This window comes from Pelodiscus sinensis, chromosome 1, assembly GCF_049634645.1.
Source record: "Pelodiscus sinensis isolate JC-2024 chromosome 1, ASM4963464v1, whole genome shotgun sequence".
In the NCBI taxonomy this organism is placed as follows: Eukaryota; Metazoa; Chordata; order Testudines; family Trionychidae; genus Pelodiscus; species Pelodiscus sinensis.
Window position 1 is genome coordinate 80,506,105 of NC_134711.1, and position 17,216 is coordinate 80,523,320.

The 17,216-nt window shown below is 42.8% G+C and overlaps 1 protein-coding gene across 6 annotated transcripts in view; it reads right to left on the bottom strand.

Moving 5' to 3' along the window:
• Nucleotides 1-17,216, bottom strand: part of TMCC3 (transmembrane and coiled-coil domain family 3) — a 231,620-nt gene that overhangs the window by 42,321 nt on the left and 172,083 nt on the right. The window contains exon 1 of one of the 6 annotated variants that reach the window (XM_014571098.3): nucleotides 13,014-13,238. The exons of the other annotated variants lie outside the window; for them this stretch is intronic. The gene's annotated coding sequence lies outside the window, so the exon portion shown is untranslated. Of the gene's footprint in view, nucleotides 1-13,013; nucleotides 13,239-17,216 lie in introns of those variants that run through there. 6 annotated transcript variants of the gene reach the window in all.

Genomic DNA, 17,216 nt, shown 5'->3' on the forward strand with positions numbered 1-17,216 from the left:
ACAAGATAGGGACTGTAGGTTTGTTCTTAAGTTGAATTTGTATGTAAGTTGGAACTGGTACATATTGTAGGGGAAACTCTAGCCAAACATTTCTCCAGAGCTCAGTTTTATTCTCTCACACCTCACTTCCCTCAGTCCTTTATTCTCAAGCGGAGGTGTCTGCTGAGAAAAGCCACTCCGCGTCTCCCTAGTCTGCTGGGGGGAGGGGGGGACGCTAGCTTCGCATCTCCCTGGTCTGCTGCGGGGAAGCAGCTAGTGCGGCGTTGCCTCACCCCGTTTGTAAGTAGGGATCCGATGTAAGTCGGATCCATGTAACCCGGGGACTGCTTGTATTGGCACTGACAGGAAAAAAAACAGTTTGGATTTAAGGCTAACACAGATTGATTGAATCCTCTTTTGTGTAATGCAGTCTGAGCTGAGACACTAATTAGTATAGCTAGCTCCCAAGTATGTCAAACTTTGAACTCTAATATAAGTTTATGCAATGTAACTTAGTTTGGGATAAAGAATGGACAACAGTAAACAGATCTTAATATGTACAATAAACATATTTATGCATAATTCTGGCAGAATCATAATGAATCTGCACAAAGAAGATGACACTGAACAAAAACAAGAAAAAATCAGTAGTCATGATTTTATTAAAATATTCTTTCTTTAAATACTGGAACACTGCAAATATTTCCACCTCACTACTTTTTATTTACTTTTTAGACAGAAGACACTACACAAGAGTTTATAAAGTCTGTAACTAATATTATAATTCCACATAACCCATGAGGTGTCTACAAAGCTATCATTTTAGTCATAGTCTTCCTTTATAAAGGATGAAAAACTGAATACAAAGATTACTCAAGTTTGCCAGAGAAGACTGAGTAGGTGTCAGTAATAATATGATGAATACTTAAAAAAAAAAAAAAAAAAAAAAAAAAAAACACACCCTATCATAATACTGCTAATTTTTCTATTTTGGAAAGAAGCATTAGATTGAAAACACTTTGTACGGATATGAATATAAATGACCCCTCAAAAATCCTTTGCAACTGCCAAGATAAGAAACACAAATAGACCTTCTGCCCCAGGAGAAAGAATCATGTCAGAGTTGAAGTCACTTCCTGTTTAACCAGCAGAGAAAGTTTCAGAGTGTTGCATAATGAATCTCCATAGTATATTAACAGAGACATGGACAATACCAGGAACTATGAATATAACAGTAAAACCTCTCAATTAGCAGTGTGTAAACAGTACATGAAAATTTCTTTTTTGAGGTTATATCTATTTTCCATAAAACAACAAAGACACATTTGAATAACTGAGGGGAATTTTTAAAAACCAATCTCAGACATATGACAGCTAGGTGGCCTTGAGCACACTTGATAAAATAAAAGACTGCTTAAAAGCTACTTGGAGTCTTGATTCTTGCTGTTTATATTATATATTCTGCTGCTAAAGGATAATGTATCTGTCTGTCTAATCAATCTATTAGTCACCAAGGGTATGTCTACACTACCCCGCTAGTTCGAACTAGCGGGGTAATGTATGCATACCGAACGTGCAAATGAAGCCCGGGATTTGACTTTCCCGGGCTTCATTTGCATAAGCCGGCCGGCGCCATTTTTAAATGCCGGCTTGTTCGAACCCCGTGCCGCGGACATTTGCACGTTCGGTATGCATACATTACCCCACTAGTTCGAACTAACAGGGTAGTGTAGACATACCCCAATATATTAACATTCCAAATACAGGCAGTCCCTGAGTTACGCGGATCCGACTTATGTCGGATCCGCAGTTATGAACGGGGTTTTTCTCGCCCTGGAGGACGGGAGCGGCGGGATGCCCAGATGCACCGCGGTCCCGCCGCCCACGTCCTCCGGGGCGAGAAAAGCTGCTCTGCATCTCCCTGGTCTGCTGGGGGGGGGGAGCCCCCCGCAGCAGACCAGGGAGACGCGGAGCAAAGCCGCGGAGCACACAGGCAGCGGGACAGCCCAGACGCGCTGCGGCTGTCCCGCTGCCGGCGTCCTCCGAGGCTTTGCTCCCCGTCTCCCTGGTCTGCTGGTCTCCAGCAGACCAGGGCGACGGGGAGCAAAGCCACGGAGCACGCGGGCAACGGGACAGCTGTGGCACGTCTGGGCTGTCCCGCTGCCCCCGTGCTCCGCGGCTTTGCTCCGCATCTCCCTGGTCTGCTGGAGACCAGCAGACCAGGGAGACGCGGAGCAAAGCCGCGGAGGACCCGGGCGGCTGGACCGCAGTGCGTCTCGGTCCACCGCCCGCGTCTCCCTGGTCTGCTGGGGTGGGGGGGGGCGCGGCTAGTTCGCCCCCCGTTCCCGCAGCAGACCAGGCTTTTCTCCGGACGCCTGTGGTAGAGTAGCTGGGGTGCTGCCAGTTGGTCCCGTAGCGCCGCTCTGGGCGCTACTGGACCAACCCGGCAGCACCCCAGGTGCTCTGCCCCAGGCGTCCCCAAGTCAGCCGCTGCTGAAACTGACCAGCGCTGACTATAGGAAGCCCGAGGCAGAGTTGCTCTGCTCCAGGCTTCCTGGAATCAGCCGCTGATCAGTTTCAGCAGCAGCTGACTTGGGGACGCCTGAGGTTCTTAAGTTGAATCTGTATGTAAGAACTGGCGTCCAGATTCAGCCTGTTGAAACTGATCAGCGGCTGATTCCAGGAAGCCCCCCGGGGCAGAGCAACTCTGCCTCGGGCTTCCTGTAGTCAGCCGCTGGTCAGTTTCAGCAGCAGCTGAATCTGGATGCCAGTTCCCACTTACATACAGATTCAACTTAAGAAGAAACCTACAGTCCCTATCTTGTACGTAACCCGGGGACTGCCTGTAGAATATTTGTCATTACATAAGCATATGTTGCTGTACATTAATAAACATTCAGAAGCAGTTATTAAAACCAATTCCCTATTGTGGAATAAATCTTGCCTTTATTCTGAGGACACCACAATTCCTAGATAAGATAACACTCGGGAAGCAACTGCAAACATAATTTCTCTTAATAAGCAGTGTGTAAATGTTACTCTAAAATGAGACATTGGCAACAACAAAATTGAATCCAGTATAACAAACTGAAGTTGTTTGCCTGTAGCGGGCAGTCTACAGATTCAACGTTTATTTAACAACTCTGATATGTAATGTGTCAAGACTAGGTACAAAAATCAAATGCTTATCTACACACACGAGTTCCACTTTTTTCTTCATTTTACAGTTCTGGCACAATTTCTTGGTTAAATTTTTATGGTTCTTATTTTAGCATTTAAAAAATTAATTGCTAGGACTGCAGTCTCTGGAAATAGTATAACTGAGTGACCCGAGTGACCTCTCTCTCTCTCTCTAGCAGTAGGAATTTGTACTGAAGTTCATTCAGTATCATTACAGAAATTTACAAGCCACCATGTAGAAAGCTGACAAAAAAAATACATCATAAAATTTGAGAACTAGCCTCTAGATCAGGGTGTGCAAAATACCGCCTGCAGGCTGGATGTGACCCACCAAGCCACTGGATCTGGCCTGCAGGAGCTTCCATCAGGTTCCCTGTCTGCCCCAACCCTGCACACTGTTCAGAGCAGCTCTGAACACTTGAGGGGGAGGGAGGGGGGAGAGGGGCTTCATGCACTCATCCCATCCCCAGCACAATCTCACATCTTGCTGCCTATTTGCAGGAGAGTCAGCATTCAAAATACCCGTTCCCATCTGGGCTTGCAGCATTCAGATACACACAGCCCCGGCAGCCAGTGCAGGGGCACAGATACCAGGGACCCTGGCTGAGGAACCAGCTGGGCTGCTGGCAGGGAGCTACCCAGATAAGCACCTCCAGGCCAGAGCCTACCTCTGGCACCCCAGCCCCTCCCTAACTCCAACTCTCTGGCCCCCTCCTGTCCTCCTATGCCATGTAACTCAGAATGTTACTCTGAAGATTACATGACATTCTGAAATACATTAAAAACTGGTAGATTGGAGCAGAACAGAAACTTACACCACCACCATGAATGTATTCTTTCCATATGAGCATCAGTCTGGGTGCGATCAAGAGCATCACATAAACAAATAAGAGTGATCTAAAATTGAGCATGTCACAGAATCTTTCAATTGGAAGCCTAGAATGTGCATAGCCTTCCATAACTGACTTCCACCCCTGGTGTCAATTCTGGGCAGCAAACTTGTACATATGAAAACTAACAAAATAGAATAGCATGCATCATGACCTTTCAGCTTTGTAAACTTTATCCGCCTGCATCCTATGCTCTTGCACTTTCCTATTGGCATTCCCTACTGTGTGGGGTTAGTTAAGAATGTGGCTCCATTAGTCAGTGACTTATCTTATTTTTAAAATCTGTAAATGCACAGACACTAATGGTGCTAACCTAACTATATATTTAAGAGTCTGTTTGACTGTTCAAGAACTCCGCCTAAACGGTAAGAGCTAGGACTAACAAATTTGTTATATAGCGACCTCTGATCATAACTTAAAACAATGTATGGGTTTGGTTATGCCAGGAAAAATGGGATGTGCCTAGAAAGCATTTGCTTCTCATGAAACTATAAAGAAGAGAGAGAGAGAGAGAATCACTAGGCAGGTGAAAGGGGCTGGCTGCGGGTGTTTCCCCTCCCACATCTGGGACTGCTCCAGCCCTAAGCTTCCCACACCCCAGAGCCTTTTAAGGAGGGGGCAGAGGGTTTGAAGCTCCCTCCTCCAGATTTGTATGGGAACATTGCTGGCTGGTCCCTTTTATCAGGGAGGAAGGGAAGTGCACAGTTTGCAGTATTCCTCACTCTGGCTGGGGAGCTCACAGGTCAGACAAGCTGTGCGGTTTGCTCTCGCTCTCTGACAGGTACAGGAAGGGACAGCAAGCAGCCCTGATACTAATCTCACGGCAGGGGTCTTTGTCCACCCCATTCCTCCTGTACACCCCATCTCCACATGCAGTCACCTGCCCAGAGTCCCTTCCCCAGCCCTGACTCCTGCACCCCCACATTCCCAGCCCCCTTCTCTGAAACCCTTCTTAAAGAGCTCAAGCAATGCCCCGTAAGCGTGTTAGTAAATAATAAAACAGCAATACCAGACCAACTTGAACACCTTTCCAACCCTTCTTCCAATGCAAAGCTTTTGTGCTTGAATGGCGAAATCCCACTGCATACACTCAGCCTCCAGGGGAAGATTATTGAATCCCAGAACACAAATGAGTAAAAGTTGAGCAGGGTCTCAGAGATGCACAGAACTTTCTGCTGCCTATGACAAGTCAGCAACAGAGACCAAATGACAAAACCAGTTATTAAAAAGTCAAAGTGAAACTGCTTACAAGATACTGGAGCTTAGGTCAATAAACAATTAAGGCAAGGAAGTTTAATCTTAGGAAGTTTATTGTACTATTACTGCAGACCTTCCACATCACAACTGGCCTCCTTCTCCAATGCCCTCCTGTATAAACCCATGCCATCTGGACTATTAGGTGGTATAGATGACAACATTCAGATTTCACCACTAAAACAAATTGAAGCAGAAAATACAATGGCGGGTAAGAAGCCTCCTTTTGATATTTCTGAAGCATTGGGTTTTAATGACAATTAAACCCACATAATTCATGCAAATATATATAACTCTACCTGCTATTTCACTGAAGTTCTGTTCTAGAAAAACCTGCCAGGCAAAGCACAGGAAGCTAAACACAGCAATGCTCCCCTACTTAAGTCAAATAGCTCAACAAAGCGTTGGGCAGTCAAGTGGGCTCTCTCTGAGCCCCACAGAGCTCCTAGATGGCTGCTTTTTTCTGGTGAGCAGTAGAGGATCCCACAACTTTGCGTAAGAGAGTCAATTTGCTTTGCAGTTAACCCCTTAGGCAAAATGAAAGTGCCTCTCCCTTCTGCTTTACCAGTATTATTGCTCTGTTCCATGAGTATAAATGCAAAGAAAGGATTGGGGAAGAAAAGAAAACTGATGAATGCATACATTAGGAGGCTAGTTAGGACCCAAAAGGATGGTGACAGGCAAAGAAAGGAAGAAAAGAAAGAGTAGGGAGAAACAATTGTTTTAACCTGGAGTTTAATTGTGAGAAAATTGTTTCGCTGTCTTAGTTTATATTTTCTCAATTTGTTTCCCAAACAGAAAGCTCAAATACTGGACTGTCCAGTTCAAAACCTGACACCTGGCAACCCCAGACAGTTCAACAGCTATGCAATTAACCAGTTTAAATATTCTGTAACAAATGCTACTTGAAATTCCATTAGCAAAGTATTTACTATTCTAATGTGGACAAAGAACACTGACATTAAACACATGCAGATATCTGCTTCTGATGCAGCTGAACTGATTGTATGAGGGCCCCTCACAGAAGTGCTACTCCATGTGTGAGAGGGTGGATTTGAGAGGGATACTACCTGCTGGGCTTCAGGGAGGGTACAGGAGTAACATTACCATACGACAGAACTGACAGTAATCCATAGTGCACTTGGCCTCATACAGTCTGCTATCCACTTCACATGAGGCGGCTGGCAGCTCCTGAGGGAGGGGGGGAAGAGAGTAAGAGGGTTGGAAGGTTTGGTTGGGGGGCACGTGGGTATTCCTATCATTTTTTTTTAAAAGCGGCTGTTCATTCACATTAATGAAAGAGAGGTGTGGAGTCATGTCAGACAAAAGCCTGTTATTTCTTGAAGGAGGAATATTACACAGAAAATCAGCTTTTGGGGGGGAGTAAAAAAAAGCAACAAAATATTTTGCAGGAGTGTCAGAGAGATCTAAGGACAGCCCTAACATGAACCAACAAGCACCCAGAAACAGCTCCCACTAAGAATGAAACTCCTACCATGACAGTACAAGAGACAAAAGCCAGCTAATTAACATATTAAGCAATAAAATGTACATCGTATAAACCTCAGTAACTGTAGAGATAGAAGAATAAAGCTGAAATAGCTGCTGCTGTTTCCAAACCATGTGTCTGTGGGTCAGGAAGGAAAACAAAAAGACACTTGTATCTATATTTGGCCTTAAGACTGAACTTTTAGTCTGATACAATACACCTACTTGCATACAGGTCCCCACTTTCCACACTTGTTTTAAAGTGCTTTGAACTGCAACACCTCTTTGCTCATTACAAGTAGGTTAAAAGAGAATAAAAATATGGGCCTGGAAATATAAATTGGGCCTTTTCCAAAATAAGTGAAAGCCCAGCAATACAGGGGTCTTTCCACTGCAAATTTCTAATGTATCTTTAATTTTGTGCACAAGGTGCAACGTTTTGTTACTTCTGTTTGTACTGTAAGCTAGTCCAACTCCAAAAATAAAGAGCAGCTAAAGATTCTTACACAAACATTTACTTCTCCTCTCTCCCTCCCTCCCCCGTCCCACCCCATAGTTCAATTTGGCAACTTTATAATTGTGTTCATTATTCTCCAGGAGTAGCATAGAGGCTTGATGTCTCAGATGATATATGGAGCTAAAACACTGCAAGTAAGACTCAAATTATCCCTCTCCAGCACCTTTATAATTCACTGTAAATAAAATTAGTTGACTTCTTCACAGCATCTGATATTTTATAGACTGCTATCAACAGGTATGTCTACACTAGCTCATTAGTTCAAGCTAGGTAGGGTAATGAGGGCAAGCGGAGTTGCAAATGAAGCCCGGGATTTAAATATCCCGGGCTTCATTTGAATGTTCCCGGGCGCCGCCATTTTTAAATGCCCGAGTCCGAACTCTGTGCCCACGGCTACACGCAGCACGGAGTAGGTAGTTCGAATTAAAGATCCTAATTAAAGATCCACGAGGAGTAACAGTAGTTCGAATTAGGATCTTTAATTCGAACTACCTACTCCGTGCTGCATGTAGCCGCAGGCACGGAGTTCGGACTAAGGGGCATTTAAAAATGGCGGCGCCCGGGAACATGCAAATGAAGCCCAGGATATTTAAATCCCGGGCTTCATTTGCAACTCCGCTTGCCCTCATTACCCTACCTAGCTCGAACTAATGAGCTAGTGTAGACATACCCAACCAGATTACTCTACAACTCTGGTTCATTCAGTATTCAAGTGCTTTTAGAATGGCATCAAGTTCATTACTAAGTAACTCCAATCTTCAATTCTTTTCTCTTGGCCATCTGCAATTTTAATCCAAAGCTTCTTTGTCCACTGTTACTACTCAAACATGTTTAATGAACATTAGAATACTTACTTGGTATTTCTGAAAGCCTTGCCTCCCATTGATTTAAGGCTTATTTCTCTTCTACCTATCTCCCACCAAGTGAAAAAAATAATGAATCTTAGCCGTCCCAGATATATTTTTACCAAGCTAGACTGTACTGAATTAGAAAATGTTAGTGCCAGTTCTGACTTCAAAGTGGTTGAACTATATGGCATTCACACATGACCAGACACTGATATGACAGTGTTTTTATGACTGCCTCTCCCAGTGGGGAAAGGGGAAAAACTCCCAGCCCCACCCTCTCCCCAGCCCTGTACACTGAGGCAGCAGCTCTGTAGAAAGGAATGGGGAGAGGCTGGTAGTTCTGCTCCCTTCCGCACTGGAAGAGGCAACAGGGAAAGGAGCAGAATGTGGACAGCTCTCAGCTGTCAACAGCTCCCAACTGCCATACCGCTCCTGCCCAGGGCCAGATTAAGACATGCTGAGGACCTAAACTATATCAAGTTTAAGAGGCCCCACAGCATTATCAAAAAAAATTCCTGTTAGAATAATACACAGTGAAAACAGAAATAAAGTTTTATATTTGCATATATACACTGGTACCTAGGGAAGATGCAATTAAAAAAAAAAACCTAGTGATTTTTTTTTGTATTTAGATGTCCCTCAATCTGAGGCCCTAAACTGTAGCTCTCTTAGCTTGTGAATAAATCTGGCACAGCCTCTGCCCCCAGCTCTATCAGATGGAGATGTAGCAGTTTCATGGAAGGGGAAGAGAAGGGCTGGATGTTCTGCACCTTTCCCTGCTGTCTCATTTCCCTTCCATCTGCCATGCCTCCTGACCCCCTTTCTGGTGACATGGGATGGAGAGGGGAGGGGTGGGGAAGGGATATAGTCACTTTGGAGGGGGTATCATGTGGCCCTCTCCCACTGGCAAAAACTTCTGTTGACTTGCGACACTATTGTTAAGTCATCTGAAAGCTTCCCTTACTTATTATTGTTTTAGGTTCCAATCATGCAAATCTTTATGTATGTCTGTATGTATATAGTTTTACTGAAGAGCACAGTCCTATTGGATTTCAGTAAAATTATATGGACATAACACAAGTAACCACAATTACACAGTGCTTGGTAGACCGTACACAGCAATTAAAGGAATATACGCTTTTAAACAAACCCCCACACATTCCTTTGTTTCTGTTATTATCACCACTTAGGATTGCCAGGTGTCCGGTTTTCTACCGGACAGTCTGGAATTTGCACCCTCTGTCCAGTAGAAAAATTCAGAAAATTCTGTACACATGCAATGTCCGGTATTTTCTGAATTTCCGGCTGGGTGCCGGACAGAAGCCTGGCGGGGGAGTGACTGGGAGGCGGGGCCGCGACTGACACCGGGAGCCCCGTGGTCATGTGCAAAAGCGAGGCGGAAAGGGATGCGGGCAGTGGCTGGGAGTCCCAGCCACTCCCCCCGCCCCTGCCCGGCTTCTACTAGCAATTAGAGGGAGTGCCTGCAAGCAGCATGGCATGTTGGACTCCGGCTGCGGCCAGTGGCTGGACTCCCTGCCCCTCCCACCCCCCACCAGCTCTGCTTCCCACCCCCCTTCCTCCCCCCCCCCCCCCGGCCTCTGACATCCTCCCCTTCCTCCGGGCCAGCCCCCCCATCCCCCCTCCCCAGTTCTGCTTCCTGACCCCCCCTTCCTCCCGGCCAGCCCAGCGGCCTCTGACCCTCCCCCGGCCAGCCCTGCCTCCCTTCCTCCCGGCCAGCGCCACCCCCTCCCAGCTGGTCCCTTCCTCCCCCCGCCCCCGATCAAGTGTGTCCAGTATTTGGCGGGGGGAGGAGGGGTTTCTACCTGGTAACCATACCTTTAATGGATAAAAAAATTTAAAAGTTTTTTAAACCACCACATGTATTTTGGACCAAATCGGACACAAAATCATTCCTTTAAAAAAATATTTAGCACCAACCCTGGTACTTAAATTAGATTAAACTTTACCAGGATACATCTAACTATAGTATACTTTAAAAATACACTGATTATATGGAGAACACGTATTCCATAATGCTGTTCTAGTTCATGTAGGACCTGTTCTGAAGACCGCTGAAGTAAATGGACCACACACACACACACACACACACACACACACACAGGATCAGGTCCTTTATTATTTTTATTTTAAAAATCACATCATATATAAATAATACTTTGCACTCACATAACATTTTTAATCCAGAGATATCAAGACATAAAAATTACCAATCCCACTGTGCAAATAGCTAAGTAATAAACAAAAGTCACTGACTTGTTCAAAACCATGTAGCCAGTCAACGGATGGATTTGAAATAGAACTTCTAGTTTTGTTAGTAAGAAAACCTATTGAGTTAGTAAAGTTTAGAAGGATTACATTTGTGTCAATAAAATGTTGGTAAACCAAGATGTCTTCATACACGCCACAATGAAAAAAATATTTCCATCAATGATCATCAAATTTTATGCACAAGCATAGTAAGAGAAAAAAAAAAAACAGTGCTTGGGAACATATTAGAATTTGATTTAAGAATATTTATTTTGTATATTTTTTAACATGCAAGGTTGACAATTTGGGTTTGTTATAAAGCTTTGACTTTTTGAATCTCAATCTACTGTCATCAGACAATTATTGTCTGACATTCCCTATTACCTGCCCTGCCATAATTTCGAACAACTATTAAAACTGACACCATAATTTTGAACTGATTAGATAAAACTGAAAAAAATATTAAATAAAAATTGAATGCTGACAAGACTACTCAAAACCCCATACTCAATCTCCAAAAGAGCATGCTTCCCATTCAGGGGTCACAGGAGAAGATAGGAGTACAGGTCAAATCTCCCTTGTCCAGCACCCTGGGGACCTGAGTGGTCCTGAACCACAGAATTTACCCAAAAAAGGGAGGTCAAGGCTACCTGTCTGGGTGTAGGGTTCTACTCCCAGCTGGGGCTGCGCTCGGTACCACCTGCCCTGCAGCATCCAACTTCCCCTTCCCCAACACTGCACCAGCTCCAGATAGGGGCCGCCCCACTGCCTTCAGCCCCAGCCAGAGCTACAACCCCTTCCCCACAGCACAAGGCCAGGCTACATGCCCAGATGCTCGCCCCGTTGACTTCAGCCCCACTTGGGGTTGCGCTCCTGGCCACTGGCCCCACAGCTTCCAGCCCTGACAGGGGTGGCTTCAAAGCTAACACATCAGGGCTATCGATGAAACAGTTCACACCTCTACTGTTCTAGCTTCCTGCAGACTGGAACATTTCACTGCATCATGATTCACAACTGTAGGTGTTCTTCACAGCTATAGCTTCTAGAGATCTCTTTTCCTTCCACATGAAAACGAAGATTCTCAAGAGGGGTAGCCATTTTAGCTTTCAACTTTAAAACAAAAATTTCTGTAGCACTTTAGAGACTAAACAAATGTATTTCATACCAGGAAATGTGTTTTACCCACGAATTCTCATGATGTAATATATTTGTTAGTCTCCAAGATGACATAGGACTGCTTGTTGTTTGATTCTCATGAACAAAGTGTACCTCACAAGGAAGAGTCCTAGCTCACTGAGCAAGCCTTAAAAAAAAAAAGGGGGGGGGGAGACTTGGAAACCTGTTTTTGTCATATCCTGCTGAACTATAAGTTCAGGCTTAACATCATTCACTTAATCATGAGGCAGCTCATTTGCACTCTAGATCCACTGAAACAGAAAGTGGGTCTGGCCCACGAAAGCTCATCATCTAATAAACCATCTTGTTAGTCTTTAAAGTGCTACATTGTCCTGCATTTTGCTTTGCAAGGTTAATTCTTCAGTTCTCCCTCCAGTTACACTCTGTCCATCATCTCCCCAAAATGACCACAAGTCTGGATTGCAACACACTTGCCTATTGTGTCAAGATGCTGAAACTTGATATCTGTGTGCCCATTTGATTTATATCCTGAACAGCAGTGTATCACAGATCAAATCAATTTTGTTGTCTGCATCCCACCAGAGTAATTAGCTTTTAGAAGGCAGCCTTGCAAAAAGACAACCAAACCAAGATCAGACCACATAATTAAAACCTCTGTGTGCATGTGTATGTGTACACACATCTTTTTACTAAGTTTTAAAGTTTAAAGCAGAGTTAATGTAGACCCTGATCTTGCAAGCTAAATGCACAATAACCAGGCTCCACAAAGGGCATAGCGGCAGGAATGAATCATTACACGGATTTGGCTAGAGCTATGCAAAAATTTTCTGGCAGAGACCCAGAGCCAAGTTCACATATCTCTATCTAGTCCAAATAATTGAAGAGAACACTGTTCTCCATTTTGCAGTCATGAAATAATTTTCCTAAAGCAACAGAGTGATGAGAAACAGTGGCCTTTAATCCATCCCCCAAATCTGTGTGGGCATAACATCTATTTGCACAACTGGGGCATAAACTAGCAGCACACTGAGACATAGGCAAAAAAAAGTTTAAATACATACTGGACTGTGTAGCAGTTCTCCCCCCTTTTATTTTGTTTAGTGTAGCAATTAGAGATTTTTAATAACAGTAGCCATTATTATTTCAGCTGTATTTAATCTGAAAACTTAAAGGATATAAAAGAAATCAACTTTATAAGTTCCCTGCTGTTCAATATTGTTCTATTGGAGTATTTAGTTTAAAATGCTTTGAAAGTCAACAATTCAGGAAAAAAACAAACCTTCTTCTACTACATTGTTGAAATATCCATGTTTGAGTTGGAGCATCTTAAAAACAAGAAGTATTCATTTTATCTTAGCCATCTTTTCTTTTTTCCTCCCTACAATTTCAGTTTTTTTAAAAAATATCCTATTCTAACACTCTGCTAATAGGCATCCTATCATTTTATGGTACCTTAGGATGGAGCACCCAAATCTTCAGAGATGCTGTGGAGTAATGATAGCCATATCTGCTTTTAAGAAGGCTTGAACAGTGTTCCGTCTCATCCCATTATCCAGATTCAGACACAATGTGGGAACACTTGGAAGGATGTGCAAATAGCTTGAATACAAAATATTTGGGAGGGGCTCTTTTAATAGTTTCATTAGAAAGATCTTTATATTTAAAGGAACACTACCATCATATAATTTTATAAAATATATAGTTTGAGTAAAACATTGTAATAGAAATCTTCCTTTATCATCACAGAAAAGTATTTCATCCAAGGACTCTGAAAATACAACACTTGTAACAAAGCTTGTGTATATATTATTAACTTGAACAAGTTAAATGAGGTTTCCTTTTCACCATATATGCAGTTTACTTTTGCTCTCCACTTAGCGTAGACAGTGGAGCTACAACAGCCAGTTTAATTAGCCATAAAAGAAAATGTACATTCTAGTCATCCTACTGTAAAATAAGCTCTGTGCAAGATTTTGGTTCAGACCCATTCCTCTATATCAAATGTGGTAAATCCCTATATCTGAAAACCTGAGTTTGAGAATCAGATCTGAATTTTGTAGTGAGACTGTCCGCTTGAAGTGATTTTTAAAAGCAGACACTTACTGATTTTTTTAAAATGTTCTTGAATCTCAAAAATCCTGCTCTAATACTTGTTAGCATTAAACACAGTAAGATGTGTCCTCAATGGTTTCTTAAAACATAGCTAAAATAATGCTGAAAAAAAACAACTAGTTGAACATTAGTCTAGGCCTAAAAACATACAACACTTGGATATGACATAATGACTTCAAAGGTACACTAAGAATGTTGGCAGTGACGATGCAGACATAGGAGATTACCTGCATTGCTACTTGACAATGTTTTATTGAGTAAGTTTCAGTATTAGTACTAATATCTACTAATTGTTTAACACAATGACCCACATTCACCCAGGCAAAAACCTACTGAAATGGAGTTACACCAAGGGTTAATTTGGTTCCAATTGCCATTGCACACATTTCATAGCTGTCACAGTACTTCAGCACACAAGTTAGTCTATCTCCAAGCTGGTTTTCAAACTGGCTCCCCAGGCGGACTGGCTCCCACCGGCCACCTCACCGCTGCTGCCTCTAGTAGGCAGCAGCACGGAGTAGCAGGGGGCTCCCCAGAAGAGGGGTTGGAAATGCACTGGCTGCCGTCCCGCTAAGATTCTATGAAGTTACATGACTATTCAATTACTTGATATCCAACATCCCTAATAGCATGCATTTTTCCAAGCTGAACCTCAAACAGTTGCATTTTCCCCACATTTCCAATCACTTTAGGTTGCTTTTTGTTTTACCTCCAAACACCTTGGTGATTACAAGGAAAGATAACAGAAACAAGCCATCTAGAGGAAACAGGCGAAGAAAGTTACTAGAGGCTGCAAAAGACATCCATACAAGGAGAGATGAAAAAAAAGTGAGATGGTTCGGTTTATAGATGTGCTGGAGGAGAGGGATCAGGAAAGAGGAAGACAATTATAAACAATCTGCAGTGAAGGTAGATCAAATATCTTTTTTTTCATAACAATGTAAAAGGAAGGGGGACTTTGACTAGACTTCACCAATACAAGGAATTTTTATAACCACACAACGTTTATAAAAGTTACGAGAACATCCAGTTTTATTAGATAGATTTACATTTTTTATGAAGGGATAAACTTGGCACTTAATTTGTGTTAGTGTTTGCCAGGGCTGAGCCCACACACCTCTAGACCTGTCAGTTCATAGGCCCAGCACCTCTGGGATTGCTGCATCAATTATCAATTTTAAAAAATGGCTTAAATTGCCAGTATTAAATTGCTTGAGCCCTGGAACCTCTTTCATTACAAATTAAGCCCAGTATTAAACTCATCCTTCAAGTTATAAACCCACCATTCACTGATGGGCATTAATGAAAAAAAATTCTTATTGATAGGAACTACTATAATTAGTGTTTCCTGTACCTTTTTCTGGCACATCTGATACTATTCAGTCAGACTATACAGATCAATAACGTGACTGAGTAGGGCAATCTTTCATTTTTGGTTTTTCCCCCCCAAAAAATATCATTTTGAAGCACATTGTGGAAGAAATGATACCCTCGTTATTATTTGCCTGGCTTCTGTTAACTGTGTCATTGTTCTAAAAGACAACAGTTATGTTGGTGGGCTACAGATGTACCCGAATCTTAATCAAGACTTTAGTTAGTAGCAGAAGTGGAATAGGAACCTGGCAGTGAAGGATGGGGAGCTCAGAATTTCTTGATGCCAGTCACCCAGATAAGTTGTACCTGTACAGGATCCTGAAGCTTTGCACTTGTTTGAAGAATTACCGAGGGGAAGACACTGTGCAAGCAGGAGAAACCACTGTCCTATCTCGTTTTTCAAAACACTTCTTCTTCCTGACCAGCATCAATTTATTCTTCTCAGACAAGAATGAGCCAGATGTTCTTCATTCAAGAGCTCATTTCTTTTAGGCACTGGGATCTTCCTGATGCTACTGACATTATATACAAAGAGAGAGACCCCCCCCCCCCCCCAGCTTGGTGTCTTTGCTGTTTAGATGGCAGACAAGCCCAGGAGGTCTGGCTGCTTCTCTAAGTGGTCTCAAGAAGAAACTGAAATGAGGAAGAGTGTCTGGCATGTTAATTATAATGAAGTTTTAAAATTACTTTTCCCCCCCCCCCTTTCATCAAATTCTACCATCTTGATATTCCCCTTTCATAATGAATTGTTCTAACTCTTGTACAAGCTGAAATGGCTGTTTATTTTCCCCTCCAGAATAGACAGCCAGGTTCCTTCCTGCCCTCCCCTCCCTTTGAAAATAGACTTAATTTTTTCCTTCATCTGCTAATCTGATCTATCTTTAGAAGAATTCAAGATGGATGTAGTGACGTGTAGCACTTGTAAAGTCTCCTCCACACCTTGTCTTCCAAGAACTACATTTAGAACTCCACATTAAAATGTCCTGCACCATCATGTTCCCAAGGTCCCCTAGTAAAATCAATCCTGGCCTCTCTTTCCCTCATAATCCTCCGTTCCCCCTAAACACCCCTCAATAAATCAATTCCAGGCTCCCTAATTTTTAGGGAGGGTTTCTCTGGGGCTGCTGCTATTCTGGACCTCCCTTGTGGATTATTCTGCGCCTCACTCCCATGACACTCTGGGAAATGCAGCAGTGAGTGGCTTAAGTTGCTCTGCTCTCTCTTCCTACTTCCCTCCGCTTATAAGGAAAATGCCCATTTCCCTGCTTCTTCACTACCCAGTCTCCCTACCTCAACTTCTAGGATAGCAGAGTTCAAGCTACTCTGCTCCTTTCTTTTCCACCTCTCAAGGAATGATCGAGAAGCTATCCAGCTCATTTATCCAGAAAAAACAACTTGTTGTGGGTAAGTGCAAGTGGAGTTTTTCCAGCTTCCAGCCATATGATGGATCATAACTATCCATTTACACAAGACTTAGTTCCTCCAATTCTTTTGATTTTATAAGAAGTCTCTTTATATAGGGCATTCTTCTTAAAGCCTCAGCTCCTAGAGTCAAGTGTCTCACCTTGCATTTTTTTTTAAAAAGAGTAAGTTTCTAGTCCTCAAGGTTGCAGAGAAAAGCTTTAAGAGTTGAAGCCATCTAAATGAGAATAAAAAGGACCCAACTTTTTCCCAACAAAAGAAATTTTATTATTTTTGAATGCCTACAGTTGCCAATACTGAAAATTCATCATGCTGATTTGTTACAGCTATTAAATTGATCTGCTGGACTGAAGAGAGACTTCAATTTAAATTTTCAAATAAAAATCAAGAAACAGCATCATGAATAGTCCACAAGCTCTCTTCTGTCATCATGCTAAGCAATTAACATTTTTATCTTCCACAAAGAAAAGAAAATTTATGAAAAGTAATTTGCTCAATGCTATACAAAGCAATAGACAACAATACCGCTGGCTTATGTGTAACATATGTCAAATTTACAGGGCAAAGGCCATGCTATGCTGATAGCATACCAACAGTAAAAGCCACAGTGAATGAGGTTACTTAATTTAAAACATTTCATTATGCAGAAACAATCTGAAGCTCACAGTCTCTTGTCTAGCAGTGCCATTTAATGGGATGGGAGGGGTGGAAAAAAAGACTAGCATTCTATGTAGGAAAAGGAAGCAG